The sequence below is a fragment of the Rhinoderma darwinii genome, chromosome 2, assembly GCF_050947455.1.
Source record: "Rhinoderma darwinii isolate aRhiDar2 chromosome 2, aRhiDar2.hap1, whole genome shotgun sequence".
Taxonomy (NCBI): domain Eukaryota; kingdom Metazoa; phylum Chordata; class Amphibia; order Anura; family Rhinodermatidae; genus Rhinoderma; species Rhinoderma darwinii.
Genome location: NC_134688.1, coordinates 295,910,098 through 295,929,894, shown reverse-complemented (window position 1 = coordinate 295,929,894; position 19,797 = coordinate 295,910,098). Strand labels below are relative to the sequence as shown.

Genomic DNA, 19,797 nt, shown 5'->3' with positions numbered 1-19,797 from the left:
TGTCTCCTATAAACTGCGGCTGCCTCCTACCTTCAGAATCCCCAACTCCTTTCATGTGTCCCTCGTGAAATCAGTGGTCCTGAACCGCTACAGCAAGACTTCCTGTTCCACAATTGCATGTGTTTGAGGTGAGGGAGATCCTGGATTGCAAGAGGGTAGGAGGAAGGACTTTCTATTTGGTGGACTGGAGAGTGTTTGGTCCTGAGGAGAGTTCCTGGGAGTCGGAGGAGAACCTCGATTCCCCTGCTCTCGTTAAGAAGTTCCTCTCTCGCTCTGGTCCCAAGAAGAGGGGGCGTAAGAGGGGGGATACTGTAGCGTCCATGGCCGCGAGCCGTCGGGTCTACTCACCTTCTGACGCCCGCAGCCATGGATCTGTGAGCGCTGGTCCCCATCTTCTTCCCAGGAGACGCAGCGCTCACTTCCGCTCCGGTCCGCTGTGTCCCTTAGGGTGCGCGCGCGCACGCTCGTGCCTGCTCTTAAAGGGCCAGTGCGCGCACATTAAGAAAATCATCATCATCATCATCAACACACATGATTTCCTGGACTATAAGAAGGCCCCAGCCCTTCTGATCCTTGCCTGAGCGTTGTTAGTATATTCCAAGTCTGTTGCAAATGGTCCCTTACTGTTTCCCGTTCCAGTTGTTACCCATGCCCAGTTACCTGTTCCTGTATCCCGTGCTGTGACCTTATTCCTGTGCCTACTAGTTGGAGTCGTGTCTACTGCACCTGCTGTTGTTTGCCACGTCCTGTGTCATCCGCCACGTCCTTTACAATCTGCCACGTCCAGAGGGATTCGCCAGGTCTGGCACAACCTGCGGCACCTGCTGTCATCCTCCACATCTGGCGTTACCTGCTGCACCCATCTCCATCCGTGCCAGAGCTGCGGCCACTGTCTGGACTATCCAGGTACCCTTGTACGGGACTTTGTATTACTGGGGTGCTCTGTTTGGTCAGCTGCCTCCCTGTTACGGCGGTGCGGCCTAATGGGTCCACATACCCACAAACCGTGACACCTTGAATGGTGTTTCTGGATATGACTGCACACCACCCTAGTTTCCCTTAATATCTGGGACAACAGATGCGAGCAGAGGGGTGACAAACTACCCCTTTCTCTAGATTCCTGAGATTCAGCCACCAGGTTGATTTTGACAAAATCAAGGTCTGGATATTTCTAAAATGCACCTGAGACCATGGAATTGCTTGAATACAAGAGGTCATTGACCCCAATACCGACATTGCCTCCCTTGAGACTTGCCTTTGACCTCTGAAATTTGTTTTTTAACTATGCTATTAATTCTGTCAAAACGACAGAACCCTTGCACAACAGAGACAAACGGTAACGATTGGCACCAGATCCGTCACCATTGAAATCAATAGTGATGCAAACGGAAACCTGTCTGTCAGGGCTCCGTTCCGACGGAAAGCTCAGATGGATCGTCGGAACGGAGCCCTAGCGCAGATGTGAATGAAGCCTAAGGTTTACTGTTGGCATCATTAAATTTTTCCCCACCAGGGGAATAGTAGATTTTATTGACTCCGTTTTGAATTTGTAGAATACTACAGATTTATGATGATCCTGTATCTTCCACTGGGTTTCTGGACCAAGAAGAGACGTGAGCAGTGGCCGAGACCCCACTTCCTGATGGGTACTGAGATATTACTTTCATAGACCGCAATTTTCGTAGACCTTCTGACAGGGATGTATGAAGAGTAAGGGTATATTCACACGGAGTGTTTTCAGCCGTTTTTCGGGCCGTAAATGTCCAGAAAAAACGGCTGAAAAATCGGAAGCAGAACGCCTCCAAACATCTGCCCATTGATTTCAATGGGAAAAACGGCGTTCTGTTCCGACTGGGCGTTTTTCAAAACGGCCATGTAAAAAAACTGACGCGAAAAAGAAGTGCATGTCACTTCTTCAGCCGTTTTTGGAGCCGTTTTTCATAGACTCTATAGAAAAACAGCTCCAAAAACTACCGTAAAAAACGCAGCGAAAAACGCAAGTGGCTTAAAAAACTTCTGAAAATCAGGAGCTGTTTTCCCTTGAAAACAGCTCCGTATTTTCAGACGTTTTTGAGTTTGTGTGTGCACATACCCTAAGAGATGGAGGACGGGTTTATAATGATTTGGGGGTAGGAAGGGAATTCTATTTTGAATCCTTCTAATATAGAGTTTAGGATCCATTTGTTGGAGGTGATCTTCTACCATTGGGGTAAGAAGTTTGAAATTCTGCCTTCTACCTCCATGGGGTCATTGTTTACCTTGATTGGGTCTGTTTTGGTTAAGGAAAATATTTCTTCCTTTCCCACCTTTTGGGTAACTCCATCTGCCGGTTTTACCCTTGCCCCATAACTCTGCTGTTGATTGAGATAGGGACGAAAAAAACTGTTCTCTTTTTAGAGACCTTAAAGGACGAGTGTCACGAAAAAAAAAATTTGGATATCAATTTGCATTTAGTGTTTTATTATAAAATCTTCTATTTATGTGTGTGTTTGTGTTTTACTTTTTTCTTTTTTCTAACTTTTACTTCACTATGGGGGCTGCCATTTTGTTTTTCATCTCTGTATGTGTCGATTAACGACACATACAGAGATGGAATACGGCAGCTACAGTGCATAGGAGTCAATGAACGGGAGCCGTTCCATTGACTTTGCTCTATGGCTCTGTACTGCGCAGACGCAGGTGAGAGTCACACAGAGCAGAGCAGCTGTTTGCAGGGAGAGAGCAGGCGCCATCTTGAAGACCAGCTGCACTGCAGGTAAGGTCTGTGTCTCTGCATGTCCCACTCTCTATCTCACAGACCCCCGCTCCCGTGACCCCCGACGGGCCCCCCCACCCGACGCCCCCCCCCCCCGACGGCCCCCCCTAACGCCCCCCCACTCCTTGTATGAAGGACACATGATGGAACCGTACTGGGAAAGCCCTGAATGATAAATCTCTAGTTGTGCTGAGACTGTTTGGGGATGTGACTAATGAACCTCTCAGTCTCAGCACAATTAGAGAGATTTATCGTTCAGGGGTCTGGGAAAGCTGGGTGACCACCATTACCCCTCATACTGGAGTGTGAGAGGTTCATTAGTCACATCCCCAAACACACTCCACTAGGAGGGGTAATGGTGGTCACCCAGCTTTCCCAGACCCCTGAATGATAAATCTTTCTAGTTGTGCTGAGACTGAGAGGTTCATTAGTCAAATCCCCAAACAGTCTCAGCACAACTAGAGAGATTTACCGTTCAGGGGTCTGGGAAAGCTGGGTGACCACCATTACCGCTCCTACTGGAGTATGAGAGGTTCATTAGTCACATCCCCAAACACACTCCAGTAGGAGTAATGGTGGTCACCCAGCTTTCCCAGACCCCTGAATGATAAATCTCTCTAGTTGTGCTGAGACTGAGAGGTTCATTAGTCACATTCACAAACAGTCTCAACACAACTAGAGAGATTTACCGTTCAGGGGTCTGGGAAAGCTGGGTGACCACCATTACCCCTCCCACTGGAGTGTGAGAGGTTCATTAGTCACATCCCTAAACACTCAAGTATGAGGGGTAATGGTGGTCACCCAGCTTTCCCAGACGCAGATATAACCAGAAAAGGGCTGGATGGACGGGCTGAGGGTGCACAGGGTTTTTGGTGATCCCCCTCTGTCATGTGATCGGACCTAGGTTACCGGTTCATCAGACGGGGTTCATTGTGACTATAAATCTGTCCATAACAAGAGACAGTGCACTCAGGACAAGCCCTGCCCTCATGCCGTAGTTGTGTGGTTCTGTCTGCAATGATAGCGGTGGGTGGCTCTGACACCCGCCTCCCCCGTCGGGTCATCTCAGGACAGAAGGGGTGTCCGGATTGGAGACACAGCACCGCACCTGTCCTCAGGTTGTGTCTGGTATTGCAGTTCACCTCCATTGAAGTGAATAGGACAGAGCTGTAATACCACACACGACCTGAGGACAGGTGCCGCGCCATGTTTTCCTGGACGACCCCTTTAAGACTTTTCCCGTGTGTGTGTGGCAGAGCGGAGTGTGCACGGGCGCCGCTGATACTTCATAGCCGCTTATCAGCTGTTTTGAAGAATCAGCGGCGAGCACCCCCCCCCACACACACACACAAATCTCCCAGACACGCAAAATCAAGCGTTTTTTATGTGTTTTTTTTGCACGTAAACATGTCAAATACACGGCGTGTGAACCGGTCAACTGAAGTCATTCACTTCACTTTCATCATTCTAAGGCTGGGTTCACACGACCTATTTTCAGGCGTAAACGAGGCGTTTTACGCCTCGATTTACGCCTGAAAAGACGGCTCCAATACGTCGGCAAACATCTGCCCATTCATTTGAATGGGTTTGCCGACGTACTGTGCCGATGACCTGTAATTTTACGCGTCGCTGTCAAAAGACGGCACGTAAAATAACAGCCTCGGCAAAGAAGTGCAGGACACTTCTTGGGACGTAATTTGAGCCGTTTTTCATTGAATTCAATGAAGAACAGCTCCAAATTACGGCCGTAATTGACGCCTCGCAAAACGCGAGTACGAGCAATTACGTCTGAAATGACGGAGCTGTTTTCTCCTGAAAACAGCTTCGTCATTTCAGACGTAAATGCAGTTAGCGTGTGCACATAAGGGTATGTTCACACACAATGTTTTCAGCTGAAAAATCGGAAGCAGAACGCCTACAAGCATCTGCCCATTGGTTTCAATGGGAAATACGGTGTTCTGTTCCGACAGGGCGTTTTTTTACGTGGTCGTTTTCCAAAAACGGCACGTAAAAAGACGCCCGGCCAAAATGAAGTGCACATCACTTCTTGGGACGTTTTTGGAGCCGTTTTTCATTGACTTTATAGAAAAACAGCTCCAAAAACGGCCGTTAAAAAACGAGAGTTTGATTAAAAAATGGCTGAAAATCAGGAGCTGTTTTCCCTTTGTTTAGTAAGCATGTGAACATACACTTAGCCTTTTGGTGTGTCCTATAACTTCTTCCAGCTGCAGAATCACACCCAATATGGCTGCCGGACACTGCTTAGCAATTTGAAGACACCTTTACCTGGCTTGTTCCCTCCCACATTTACAGCAGCTGGGAGTCAGGTTGCTTTGCCTTATTCACATTGCTGTAATTCTGGGAAGTGCTCCCCCTGGTGGCCAACATTGGAAAACATGTCAAATTATTATTTAATTTTTAATACTTTCCACCATACGGAAAAAAATAAATACAGCAAAAAACTTAAAAAATATAATAGAAATAAGTAACGACACTTAAAAAAAAGGTTTAATTTGCGACACATTCCCTTTAAGTTCAGGAACGGTTTTCTTTTTGTCGGATGCCTTTTCAAAAATGGCTTCCATATCCGGGCCGAACAAATATTCTCCCTGAAAGGGTATGGCAAATAGTTTATTTTATGATAACAAATCCGCAGACCACATTTTTAACCACAAGGCTCTTCTTGTAGTATTGGAAAGTACTCCCGCTCTAGAAGCAATTTTTATGGCTTCAGCAGAGGCATCTGCCAAAAAACCTTATAGAGAATTGGAATTGATGTAATAATGTCTTCCGTAGGAGTGCCTTTTTTGAGGTGAACCTCTAGTTAGTCCAGCCATCTAAACATGGATCTGGCTACGTAGGTAGCGCCGATATTCATTTGTACTAAGGCAGAGGTCCATTTCATCTGATGTATGTCAACATCATTCATCGTTAGAAGCCGTTGCTTAGCTCCATTTAAAAAATAAGTCCCTGCAACATCAAAAACAACAATTGTGCGGGCGGGGGATTGGGCGGGATCATGGTATCCTGCCACTGTGCGCCGCTGAGGCCCGACTATGACTGCTGATGGTGGGTTATGTGACCCTTTTTCCAAGACCTTCCCGAATTTGCCCTGCAGAATGCATTAGATCAGTGGTTCCCAAACTTTTTTGAGGCCGGGACCCACTTTGAGCCTAGACTTCTGTTTGGGACCCCCCACTACCGTACTTAGCCTTATTTCGTCTGATGTATGTCAACATCATAGTTAAGATGCCGGTACTTCGCTCCATTCGAGACATAAGTGTAGGAAATTGTGTAGGCGTGGGAAGTGGGCGGTCTCAAGGTATCCTGCTGCTGTGCGTCGCTGAGGCCTGACTATGGCTGCTCATGTGACCTGACCATCCATTAGTGGCCAACAGAGGTGTAACTAGGGGTTTAGAACAGGGGTGTGAAACACAGCTGAGTGGGCCCCAACCCAGTATAATGACCACTTAGTGGACCCCACAAAATATAATGCCCTTATAGCTGCCCCAACACAGTATTATGCCCATCTAGTGCCTCCCCACACACTATAATGCCCCTACAGTGCCTCCCCACACAGTATAATGCCTCCATAGTTGCCCCTACGTAGTATAATGCCCTTATAGCTGTCCCCACACAGTATAATGCCCCTATAGTGCCTACCCACACACTATAATGCCCATAAAACTGCCCCTGCACAGTATAATAACCCCTTAGTGCCCCCCCATAGTATAATGCCCCCATAGCTGCCCCCACAGGATAATGCCCCTATAGTTTCCTTACACAGTATAATGCTCCCATAGCTGCCCCCGCACAGTATAATGCCCCTATAGCTGCCTCCACACAATAAAATGCCCCTATAGCTGTCCCCACTCAATATAATGCCCATATAACTGCCCCAACACAGTATAATGATCCTTTAGTGCCCCCCACACAGTATATTGACCCCATAGCTGCTGCCACACAGTATATTGCCCCTGTAGCTGCCCCCACACAGTATAATACGTTTTAGTGCCCCCCACACAGTTTATTGACCCCATAGCTGCCCCCACAGGATAATTCCACGATAGTTGCCCCCAAACAGTATAATGCTCCTATAACCGGAAATGCGTCACAATGCCAATCTTAAGTGATGACGCGCCGTGCGTTTCGCAGAGGAACACACGCTAGGCCTAGAGGAGTCATCGATATTTCCTATCATGGAAGTAGCATGGCTAGGGAGCTTTGAAGTGTACCACAGCCACCACCAACCTCTGCTTTACCGGAGCGGCACAGGAGAGGTTGTCACAGGTTTCGACCCAGGAGAGAACATGAGCAGCTGAAGGAAGCAGGTAAGACCAAAAACTTCCGCTGCCTGGTGGATCTTTTAGTCATCACTAGCCATCCCTGCTACCAGCCTAGAGACGGTATTATCCTTTTGTTGCCCGATCGGGACAGGAAAAAACACTGAGGAGGAATGGTGAGGAGGGGCTATTTAACCTCTATTGCTTTTTCCTGTTCTTATTCGAGGCCTACCTCCTGTGGTGCTGTCATGAAGGGTTCCTTGAGAAAATAATCATGGCTTAACCATGCCAGGCTCACTCAGTAACTGAACCATATTCATCCACCAGCATGCACTGTATTCAGAGGAGAAAGAGAGCTCAGAGCACTTGAATGAAAATGGTGCATGCTACACGAAAGTTACAAACTGTACCGCTTGACGGTATACTCCCATTTGCAAAGAGAAAATAGTTGATATTACGAAGTCACTATTTTTTTTCCATGACTTTACTTATTAGGCCTCGTGCACACTTACGTCACCGTTTTCACGGCCGCTTTTTACGGGTCCGTGAACGCGTTTTAGCGGCCGTGTGATTTCCCGTGTTTCCGTTTCCGTGCGCCGAGCATGGTACTGTCCAGAGTGCTGAAAGAGTTAATGGGCTGTACTGATTGGCGGTAACGCTTTCAGCAACCTTGACAGTACCATGCTTGGCGCACGGAAAATACAATTTTAATGTAATAATAAAAATAAAAAATAAGTTCATACTTACATTCCTCCTGTCCGGCCTCCAGCGATGACGTTCAATCCATGTCGCCGCTGCAGCCAATCACAGGCTGTAGTGGCGGTCACGCACGTCAGGATGACGTCAGAAGGCTGCAGCGGCACAAAAGAAGGTCGGACTGGAGGAAGAAGAGGGACTCGTCACCAAGACAACAACTGGGTAAGTATGAAATGCTTTTTATTTTATTTTTAATCAGCAGCCTCTTTTCTCTATCAGTTATTGATAGAGACAAGTGGCTGCCGATTAGTGTAATATTTTTCTAATGTTTTTCTGCCCGCCTGGTGGTTGCTAGGCAACGGCTCCGTCACACACGGATGCCTTCCATGTGCCTCACGGTCACGGATTCTCGGACCAAAGTAGGACATGCTCTACTTTGGATCGGAACGGAGCAACGGGACCGTCAAAAAAACTGAAGTGTGCATGGCCCCATTGAAATTAATGGGTCAGTGTGCTAGCCATCAGAAAAACGGCTAGCACCCTGAAGAAAAAAACTGAAGTGGGCATGAGGCCTTAGGGTTCATTTTCATGCGATGGCCAGTGGCTGCACGATTTTGCTGGCAATACCACAGCGTTACCGGCAAAATCATGTGACCATTGGCCACTGCATGTTTGCGTGGTTACGTTCACATGCCGCCAATGCAGGATAAGAATGCATCTGAAGGAAAAAAATAAATAAATTAGTACCCTTTTAGGCTGAATTCAGACACAGCATTTTGCAGCGTTTTTGTGCGTTTTTTGTGGCTTTTTTCATGCAGTTTTAAGTGCGGCCAATGTTACATTAAAGTCTATAGTAAAATATCAAATGCAATAGACACAACTGAGTTTTGATTTGTGGCAATTTTGTGGTCAGTGTTGTTTTTTTTGCCAAACGTAGCATGCTCTAGGCAGTGGCGTAACTACCGCTGTAGCAGCCATAGCGGCTGCTACGGAGCCCGTGGCATGAGGGGGCCCGTGACCAGAGCTCCTTTCATTTTTATTGAGCTGCCGTTTTTGGGGGGGGGGGGGGGGGTGTTGGGGCTGTATGGCATTATCTACAGGGGAGGGGGGCTGTATGGTGTTATCTACAGGGGGCTGTATGTTGCTATATACAGGGGGCTGTATATTACTATATACAGGGGGCTGTATGTTGCTATATACAGGGAGCTGTATGTTGCTATATACAGGGTGCTGTAGGTTGATATATACAGGGGAGCTGTATGTTGATATATACAGGGGGGCTGTATGTTGCTATATACAGGGAGGGTGTATGGTGCTTTATACAGGGAGGGTGTATGGTGCTTTATACAGGGAGGGTGTATGGTGCTTTATACAGGGAGGGTGTATGGTGATTTATACAGGGGGCTGTATGGTGCTATATACAGGGGAGTAGTATGGCGCTATATACAGGGAGGGGGCTGTATGGCGCTATATACAGGGAGGGGGCTGTATGGCTAAATCCAGAGAGGGGGCTGTATGGTACTATATACAGGGGAGCTGTATGGCACTATATACAGGGAAGGGGCTGTATGGCGCTTTATACAGGGAGGGGGCTGTATGGCGCTATCTACAGTGGGGCTGTATGGCGCTATATACAGGGGGGCTGTATGGTGCTATATACAGGGGGGCTGTATACAGGGGGCTGTATAGCACTATATACAAGGAGGGGGCTGTATGGCGCTAAAAAGTTTGCTATGGGGCCCAGTCTTTCCTAGTTACGCCCCTGGCTCTAGGTATCAATCTTCTCTCTCTGGAAAACCCCTTTGTCCCTTTGTCGTTGTTTTTTGTTTTTAAAGCTGCCCATACTTATCAGCAGATCCCAACATGAGCTCTAATATTCAGAAACTGGAAGTGGAAAGTCCATACTTATGTAACATATTTGTAAAAGGTGTTTGAAATGTTGCAGATAAACATATAAATTGTGAGACATTTCTGAAAATACTACTTTGTACAGCTGGATTTTTCACATTTCATATGCTGCCACTTTACATTCATAACTTCATCATATAAATAAGTGATACATGATTATAAAACATCCAGAGCCGGAAAGCGCGTCATAAATCTGTGTGAGGTACTTGTGTCGTCTTCCCGGGTCTCCCTCCTTTCTTGAGTGGGACTCAGCAATAACCTGCAGTTCCCGTCACCTCCGCTAGGGCTCCGCCGCCTTACTCACAGTTTTCTCTGTGAAGGAGAGAGACTACCACATCCAGGATACCCCTGACTCAATTTGTTATACTGGAAGTCTGAGGTAAAACCCCATTCACAGTGGGCTGGATTACTTGCGCGCTTCACTTGGAGCTGGGGCAGTCTGTCCTCTTGTAGCAGCTGGTGCTGTCGGCTGGCCGTCCTTGCCAAGATCCGGTGGGTACATCCGCTTGTCTGTTTTCATGTTGTCACAGGGAGCTGCATAGGAAGGATGAGAGGAGACAGTGATCGCGCAGCCCGGGAACGCGGCTGACGTTAATGGCCGGTGCTGCTAATAGAGAGGCCTATCTGCTCCTGCTGCCTCCAGGCTCTTTCTTCCTGGCGTGGCTGAAGGCTTACTATCTAGGCTAGCATGCTGTGTGAATGAGCAAGTCTCCGAGCGGCTGCCGCTTCTTGTTGAGGAGGCTTTCTCTAGAAAGTAGTTTATGTTGTGGTTACTGTGCATCATTTTACCTCTGACAGGAATCACCAAATCCGCGGAATAAGAAGTCCGATATATATGTTCCAGAAACTGCTCTTCAGAATACTTTTTAAGTTTATCTCCGGTGACTTCTTTACCGGGGTGAAGAATATAAAAATAGTATTTTTATTAGTGGATGTTCATATACAGAAGTTTTTCTGCACATATCAGGAAGGTGCTTTCCATGTATGAATGATGCCCAGTTGTGTCATACCCGAATCGTGCTAGGAAGGGGCTTCACGTTTATGAATGATGACCATTTGTGTTGTATGCCCATGTAATGCCAGGAAGGAATGGTACATCTTTGGTTGTGTCCTATGCCATTTTTGAGGATGGTTAATTTATTTGTTATGGGAGCATTTTACTGGTAAGGGTTAGTGCACACGACCACGCCAAATACGTCTGAAATTACGGAGCTGTTTTCTGGAGAAATTCACGCGTTTTTCGCGGCGTCTTTTACGGATGTAATTAGAGCTGTTCTCCATTGGAGTCAATGAAAAACAGCTCCAATTACGTCCCAAGAAGTGTCCTGCACTACTTTGACGCGGGCGTAAATTTTACGTGCCGTCTTTTGACAGCGACGCGTAAAATGACAGCTCGTCGGCACAGAACATCGTAAGACCCATTGCAAGCAATGGGCAGATGTTTGCCGACGTATTGGAGCCGCCTTTTCAGGCGTAATTCGAGGCGTAAAACGCCTCCATTACGCCTGAAAATAGGTCGTGTGCACATACCCTTAGGCCTCGTTCACACAGTTTTTTGCAGGAGGAAAATTCTGCCTCAAAGTTCCGTTTGGGATTTTGATGCAGAGTTTGTCCTTCCTGCATGTCGTTGCCGCGTTTTTCGCCACGTTTTTCTCCCGCGGCCATTGAGTCCTAGGGGCAAAAAACTGCGAAATACGCTTTCTCTACCTCCCATTGATGTCAATGGGAAGTCAGAGGCGTAAACGCGCGAAGATAGGGCATGTCCCTTCTTTCTCCCACGAGGCGGTTTTACCGCTTGCGGGAGAAGACCGCCCCCGCCTCCCATTGAAATCAATGGGAGGCATTTTCGGCCAGTTTTTGACAAGTTTTGCGGAGAGGTTTCCGCTCCAAAAAGCTCGTCAAAATACTCAGTGTGAACAGGGCCTTATTGCTCCCTGTACACAAAATGGGTGTAAAGGAAAAGTGGAGTCGTTCTGAATAGAAACCAATCAGATTCAACTTTAAATTTTTTTTTATAGGCCTTTTGGAAAATAAAAGCAGCAACTTGATTGGTTGCTCCTCTTTTCCTTTGCACCAGTTTTCATAAAGCTCCCTTAGTCCACATTTCATCTCCTTTTTTATAGTTTAGATGTAGTACTAATCTACATAAAAAGTTGAGTAACTTTGTAAACCTTCATACCGTATCTTCTGCTAGCCCTGCGTTACAGCCTTTATTATATACCAGAGCCACAGTCACCGCTCTGCTGGTTATTTTAGGAAACAGTCGACAAACATGTTGACAGACACATACCTTACGACTTAACTGAGCTCTAAAATGCAATGAGTCCCTGAGCTTTTCTTCCATCAGGTTACTGTGCTGTGCCATTAACGTAAGCTGTGCCAGATGTGTCTGGCAGCAGCGTTTCCCCTTTCCTTATTGAATTAAACATGCTCACTCTGTTGGCTGAACAAGTGCTGGCCAACCGGTATTGAAGGTATACAGGCAGCCTTAGGCCCCATGGACACAAACGTGTTTTCCACGGTCCGTGCATGGCCCAGGAGCCTGGACCGCAAAAAGAACGGACATGTCTTATTACGGCCGTGTTTTGTGCGGTCCAGGCTCATAGAAATTAACGCACGTGGCCACATGCACAGCCCGCGATTTGTGGGCGGCCCGCGGTTGACACTCCGCGGCCGTCCTACCTGAAAATTACGGCCGTGCACATGGCTACGGTCGTGTGCATGAGGCCTTACACATGCAATAAAACAAAGTTGGTCAGCACCTCCATAAGGGTATGTTCACACACTTTACAAAAAACGTCTGAAAATACGGAGCTGTTTTAAGAGAAAACCACTTCTGATTTTCAGGCGTTTTTGAAGCTGAAAATTAAGCTTCTTTTAATTTGGAGCTTCTTTTCAGGCTTTTATTGAGGCATTTTTCATACTGTTTGGCTGTGTTCACACTGAGTTTTTTGCAGGAGGAAAATTCCTCCTGCAAAAACTGCTCCAGACGTTTTTTGCACAGTGGTTTGATAAAAACTCGTCAAAACACTCGTCGAGGCGTTTTTTTCCCGTTTCAGACTGATTGAAGGAGGTTTTGGAGGTGGAAACTGCCTCAAGATAGGTCATGTCGCTTCTTTTTACCGCAACGCAGTTTTTCCGCTCTCGGTAAATAAACTCGTCCGCCTCCCATTGAAACCAATGGGAGGCATTTTCAGGCGGTTTTTGACGAGTTTCGCGGAGCAGTTTCCGCTCCAAAAAACTAGTACAAAAACGCTAATGGAAAATCAGCTCCAAAAAACGCCTCGAGAAGTGACATGCTGCTTCTTTTTACGGAGCGTCTTTTTACGCTCCGTTTTTTAAAACAGCGGCGTAAAAAGACGCCCCGTATGAACTAAATGCTGTTTTTCCCATTGATTTCATTGGGCAGATGTTTGTAGGCGTTCAGCTTCCGTTTTTTTCCGGCGTTTTTTGTGGCGTAAACGCGCCGAAATACGCCTGAAAACACTGTGTGTGAACATACACTAAGAGCGCTGATCAACCAGATCATTGGTCCGTGTACAAGGGCCTTAACAAATTGAAATAAATATGCAGGTGCACTTGTGTTGTGACTGCAAAGAAAACAAGCACAAGGATACAGCAGCACTCTGCGAGCACTAAGATTTAACCCCTTAGTGACCAACAATACGCCTTTTTCACATGAGTCACTAAGGGGCCTTAGGCTAGGCTGCGCACACCTTTTCACGTTCGCCTAGTCTAAGTCCTGCACGGGTCTCCCGTGCAGGCTGGAGCCGGGGCTCAGCTGTCTGATGACAGCTGAGCTCCTGCTCCAACGCCCGCGATCGAAGTTTACTTCGATCGCGGCCGTTTAACCCGTTAAATGCCGCCGTCAATAGCGACCGCGGGATTTAGCTTGTTTACAGAGGGAGTGAGCTCCCTCTGTCACCCATCGGCGGCCCGCAAATGCAATCGCGGGTCTCCGATGGGGTGTCATGGCAGCCCGGGGGCTTGATAAAAGCCCCCAGGTCTGCCCTGGACATATTCCAGTTAGGACGTTCCGGAGGCACGTCCTAATAGATTGCCTGTCAGATTTACACTGACAGGCAATAATGCTCTGGTATACCAGAGCATTACTGTGCGATCTTCTGATCGCTGCTATAAAGTCCCCTAGTGGGACTAATGAAATAAATAATAAATGTGAAATAAAGATTATTAATAAAAATTACAGTAAAAAAATCAATTTTTTTCCATAAAAAGTGGTTTTATTTAGTAAAAGTGTAAAAAATAAATAAAAGTACACATATATGGTATCGCCGCGACCGTAATGACTCCATTAATAAAGTTAATATGTAATTTAAACCGCAAGGTGAACACCGTAAAAATAAAAAAAAAACGCAAAAAACGATGGCGAAATTGCAATTTGTTCCATTGCCCCCCAAAAAAGTCATAATAAAAATGAATCAATAAGATCCATGCACCCCAAAACAGTACCAATCAAAACTACGTCTCGTCCCGCAGAAAACAAGCCCAAAAAATCACTACATTGATGAAAAAATAAAAAAATTACGGCTCTTGGAAAGCGACGATGCAAAACCAAATAATTTTAGTTCAAAAGTGTTTTTATTGTGCAAAAGTCGTAAAACATAAAAAACCTCTACATATGTGGTATCGCCATAATCGTACCGACCCATAGAATAAAGGTAACATGTTATTTACGCCGCACAGTGAACGGCGTCAATTTAAAAACGCATAGAACAATGGTGGAATTTCAGTTTTTTTTATAATCCCCCCCCCCCCAAAAAAGTTAATAAAAGTTAATAAAAAAATTATATGTACCCAAAAATGGTGCTATTAAAAAGTACAACTAATCCCGCAAAAAACAAGTCCTCATACAGCTATGTAGACGAAAAAATAAAAAAGTTATATCTCTTTGAATGCGACTATAGAAAAACGAATAAAATAGCTTGGTCATTAGGGCCTAAAATGGGCTGGTCACTAAGGGGTTAAGCAGATGTTGAATGTATGGGTTAGGCGGGATTCACACGACCGGGTCGCGTCCGAGCCCGAGTGCCGGCCGGTAAAATCGGCCATTCTGCCCGGCCGGTTTGCATAAAGTAATGCATCCGTGCCGGGCCGGGCAGATCCGGACAGTGACATCATCGGCAACTCCTGAAGGGGAATCCCCATGTGTTCGGGGATTCCGCTTCTGGAGTTTCCCCTGATGTCACTGCCCAGATATGGACAGAGACATCAAGCGCTCTGTCCAGGAGCGGAATCCCCGAACACACGGGGATTCCGCTCCTTCAAGGAGCTAAGTGCGGCTAGCACATAGCAGAGCGGGGAGATACCTCCCCGCTCTGCTATAGTGGCGTCGCTACAGTAGTAGCAGCCGCAGCAGCTGCTGCAGCTGCTAGCGGCGCCATCAAAGGTGTCGCCGGGCCAGGGCGCTTTTAACAAGCAGGAGAAGGGAGCCAGCGCAGCGCTCCCTCCACCTGCTGTACACCCCGGCCCTGCCACACCGTGTACAGCGATGCCATTCGTCAGAATGGCATCAACTCCTCCTCCTCACATGCACTCTGCGCTGTGAGGAGGAGGAGATAGAGCGCAAGAGCCGGAAAACCCGGCCGTCACTCGGGACACATCCCGGTGATGGCCGGGTATTACCCGGCCCCATAGACTTCTATGGGAGCCGGGCGGCCGGGTACCCGGGCGAAAATAGAGCATGTCCTATTTTTTGACGGGCGGTTTTCCCGGCCGTCAAAAAATCGGCCGTGTGAATAGCCCCATTAGGAGTATATTATTCCTAATGCAGCCGGGTGCCGGCCGATTTATGAACGGCCGGCACCCGGCCGGGAAACCCTGCCGTGTGAATGAGGCCTTAGGTTATTTCATATTGCATTACTGCTATATTTACTATATAAATAAAAGAGAGGTTCCTAGTGCACATTTTGATCAAATTTTGTGAGTCAATTTGCTATGACAAGGTGACCTCTACAGATGGGTCCCTAGCCTAAAAAGACTCGGGTCTCCCCTGGGCCTAGGCCTACAAATTAAGGCCTTATTCACACGGACATGTCCGTTTTGCGCGCGCAAAAAACGCTGCATTTTGTGTGCACAAAAAGTCTGTGTGGCATCAGCATATGATGCGTGGCTGCGTGATTTTTGCGCAGCGGGCATCATGATGACACTCTGGTTTTATGTTTACATAAAACGTTTTTGGGATCCTGTTCCGTTTTTGAGAAAGTATATTTCTGGTCAAAAGTGGGAACTAAGTGAGAAATGAAAGAGCCTCAAATCCAGCTTAATAAACTAGCTGTACACAAAGGGTGTTTTGAAGAATACAAAATTAGTTGTCATAGAGATGGTGTTGTCTGTATGTTGTTACATTATAGATACATGTATAGTGCTGTAGCCCATGGACGAGACGGTCACATGACCACGGACATGAAGTGGCACAACGACGAAGGCTTTTAGCCGAAACGCCGTCGGGGTGTGACGCTAGACAGCCAGTTACTATCTCATGGGTAAGCTGCTACTATGCATACATGACTATTACATATGTACTTTTGCTTGGGTTTGCTGTTACTATGCATATATGATCATTACATATGTACCTTTTATTTGGGTAAGCTGCTATCATGTATATATGACCGCTACATATGTATCTTTGTGCAAGCTGCTAAACGACGGAACCCTTGCACAACTGAAACAAACGGAAACCACTGACACTGGATCTGTCACCATTGAAAACAATGGTGATGCGAACGGAAACCTACGGGTTCCGTTCTGATGGGAAGCTCTGACGAAACGTCAGAACTGGACCCTGACGCAGATGTAAATGAAGCCTTACCTTGTTGATCTATAACGGTTGTCATGTTTTCCCCCTGTCTGTGTATTTACCCTTTGATATATCAAATATATTTTTTGAATACGTCTATATTTGCCACTGTCTGGCTTCCATCTATCACCCTGTGGCAATCCTCTTTGATTGTATTATGTACTTTATGTTTTTGTAGTCAATAAAATGTATATGTTTTATAGTATTGGTGTGTTAAAAACTATATTAAGTGCAGTTTGCAGGTCATGGATTACTGCAAACTCTGTTTTGTTCTTTGGGAGGCAGCACCCAGCACCCGCTGATGGGTAGATTAGCACGCACCTGGTGGTAGCTCTCATAAATCAAACTCATTCTCTTTCAGAAGGTCGCTAATAATGTTATACAAATGTCCTTTGTGATGACCATCTGGCTGCTTTTAGTATAGAGTACAGGGGTATCCCTTTAGTTGAAGAAATAAAACGAGCTGCAAGTAATGTTAAAAACAAACAAAACCCAAGCATTAGCCCTTATTCACACGACAGGGTTTCCCGGCCAGGTGACGACTGTTCATAAAACGGCTGTCACCCGGCTGCAGTAGGAACAATAGACCCCTAATGGGGCTATTCACACGACCGTTTTGTTTTTATTTTTTGTTTGTTTTTTTGACGGGCCGGGAAAACCGGCCGTCAAAAAATGGGACATGCCTTATTTTCGGCCGTTCACCCGGCCCACATAGAAGTCTATGGGGCCGGGTAATACACGGCCATCACCGGAATGTGTCACGAGTGACGGCTGTGTCTACCGTCGCTCGCTCTCTCCTCACAGCGCAGAGTGCATGTCAGGAGGAGGAGTTTATGCCATTCGGACGAATGGCTGTACGTTGGAGGTAAGTTTCTACACTGTGTGGCAGGGCCCGGGTGTACAGCAGGTGGAAGGGAGAACTGCGCTGGCTCCCTTCCCCTGTTTGTTTTAAAAGTGCCCTGGCCCGGCGACACCTCCCATGGCCGATTGCACCGCAAGCAGCGGCTGCTACTGCTGTAGCGACGCCACTATAGCAGAGGTATCTCCCTGCTCTGCTATGTGCTAGCCCCACTTTAGCTCCCTGAAGGAGCGGAATCCCCGTGTGTTCGGGGATTCCGCTCCTGGACAGAGCGCTTGATGTCTCTGTTCATATCTGGACAGTGACATCAGGGGAAACTCCTGAAGCGGAATTCCCGAACACTCTGTGACCTGGGATTCCACACCAGGCGAAGCCAGTAACGTTCAGTGTCCATAAATGGACACAGACCACAGGGGATTTTCGTGAAGTGGAATCACCGGTCACATGGGGATTCCCCTTCAGGAGTTGCCCCTGATGTCACTGTCCAGATATGCCCGGCCCGGAACGAATGCAAACCGGCCGGGAAAAATCGGCCGACACTCTGCCTCGGTCGGGACCCTGTCGTGTGAATGAGGCTTTACTCTACTGTTGAATCCCCCGATACTCCAGCAGTAACTACCGCTCTTTTGTTTATATTCCTACAACGATGATGTGCCTTCTAGCATCACCGCTAAGGCCAACATTTCCTTCATCTAGTTTAGTTTGTCCAACTCTTGGATAACCGCTTTATTTTCTTACACCTGCATATTTCATGGCAAAAAGAATCCACCCTCTGACCGTGTTGGCTGCCTTATAGGTTGCCTTGAAGTAACAAAAAGATTTGTTATGTTATTTCTAATCATAAATGTTTTTATCTAAATACTCGTGAAGAATTGTAATCACACAAAGTGACCGATCTTGAGGGTCTTTTTATTAAGTCTATCTCTACCGTATTCTGAATATGTGACGTTCTTCCTTTTAGGATAACACACTCTTTGGTGTTTAACCAGGGTTCATTGATATTAATCATGTTCATTTCATTGTTCTTGCAGCCAAAGCTAGCGCTAAGAGACATACCCATCATTCTCAGGGTATGTTCACACGCAGAGTCAAAAACATCTCAAAATACGGAGCTGTTTTCAAGAGAAAACCGCTCCTGATTTTCAGAAGTTTTTTGTGCCACTCGCGATTTTCGCTGCGGTTTTTACAGCCGTTTTTGGAGTTTTTTTCCAATAGTCTATGGAAAACGGCTACAAAAACGTCCCAAGAAGTGTCCTGCACTTTTTCGTGGCCGTTTTTTTACGCTTAAAAAAAACGCAGCAAAAAACGCTCCGTCGGAACAGAACGCAGTTTTCCCATTGAAATCAATGGGCAGATGTTTGGAGGCGTTCTGCTTCCGATTTTTCGGCCTTTACGCCCCGAAAAACGGCCAAATATAGGCCGTGTGAACATACCCTCAGAGTTAACTCTGATTTAATAGGTTACTTAGGTATTTCAGAAGAGATTCTATATAACATGTTGTGGCGTATTTGGGACCACTTGGTCGAGTTGCTAAAGCACCTCTTAACAACCATAAGTAAATTGTGTTAGGCTCCATGGGCACGGACGGCCGCGGGCAGCCGGCCGTTTTTACGGGCGTGCTCCCATTATAAAATATTAGAGCACGGTCCGTAAAATAAAAAAATAGGACATGTCCTATTTTTTTCGGACATTTTCTATGGCACAGACACCCTTCCGTAAACATACGGGAAAGTGTCTGTCGGCCATAGAAATTAATGGGCCCGTAATTACGGGAGCGATTTTACGGTCATGTGCATGGGGCCTTAGTCGGGAAGTCTGGACTGATGATACTGAGGGCAGAACCTATCGATTTTCAAAGTTTTGGAAGCTATGTCTGAGCAAAACTTAATTGCCAAAAACTAATGCTGCCCATAGTTCTGGTGGACTTTGAAAGATCCTTTCCTGGAAACATTCCAATGTCATCCCCCAATGCTATTTTATTCTTCACCTTCAAGTAAAATATTCAGTATCGGGACTTGGATGGCCATACTTGTGGAAGAATTGTTGGGTGAGCGGAGACTAAAGATTCTTCAGGCCTCTCCACGGAAAGGATAGAGCATCCATCAATGCTCTCAGGGACCAAATTCTCACTACAACTTTAGCTATCTTAGCTGTCCTTGAAGTGAACAGATCTATCTCCCTATTGCCAAATGTCTGAAAAAAAAATCAAGTCTTGAGAGTACTTCAGAGTTACTGTTGCTAATGTTTGGAAATTGCTACTTTGTTTGTATGTCCTGGAACAAAATGTACTGTCAATTCTATGCCTCTCTCGAGCCCAATTACAAAACTCTAACGCATTTGCACATAAGTTCCTTGATTTTGTTCCTCCCATTCTGTTGATGTATGCAACTGCAGTCCTGCTGTCCATTCTGGATCAGGACTGACTGCTGCCTGGCAACCTAATCTTGCCGCTCTTAGCTCTAGTATGTTTATGTGTAGC

The 19,797-nt window shown here is 46.5% G+C and overlaps 1 protein-coding gene across 2 annotated transcripts in view; it reads left to right on the top strand.

Annotated features, from left to right (window-relative positions):
• Window positions 1-9,903: 9,903 nt before the first annotated feature.
• Window positions 9,904-19,797, top strand: part of CUEDC1 (CUE domain containing 1) — a 197,138-nt gene continuing 187,244 nt past the window's right edge. The window contains exon 1 of one of the 2 annotated variants that reach the window (XM_075853480.1): window positions 9,904-10,021. The gene's annotated coding sequence lies outside the window, so the exon portion shown is untranslated. Of the gene's footprint in view, window positions 10,135-19,797 lie in introns of both variants that reach the window. The other variant, XM_075853479.1, reaches the window with a different exon arrangement.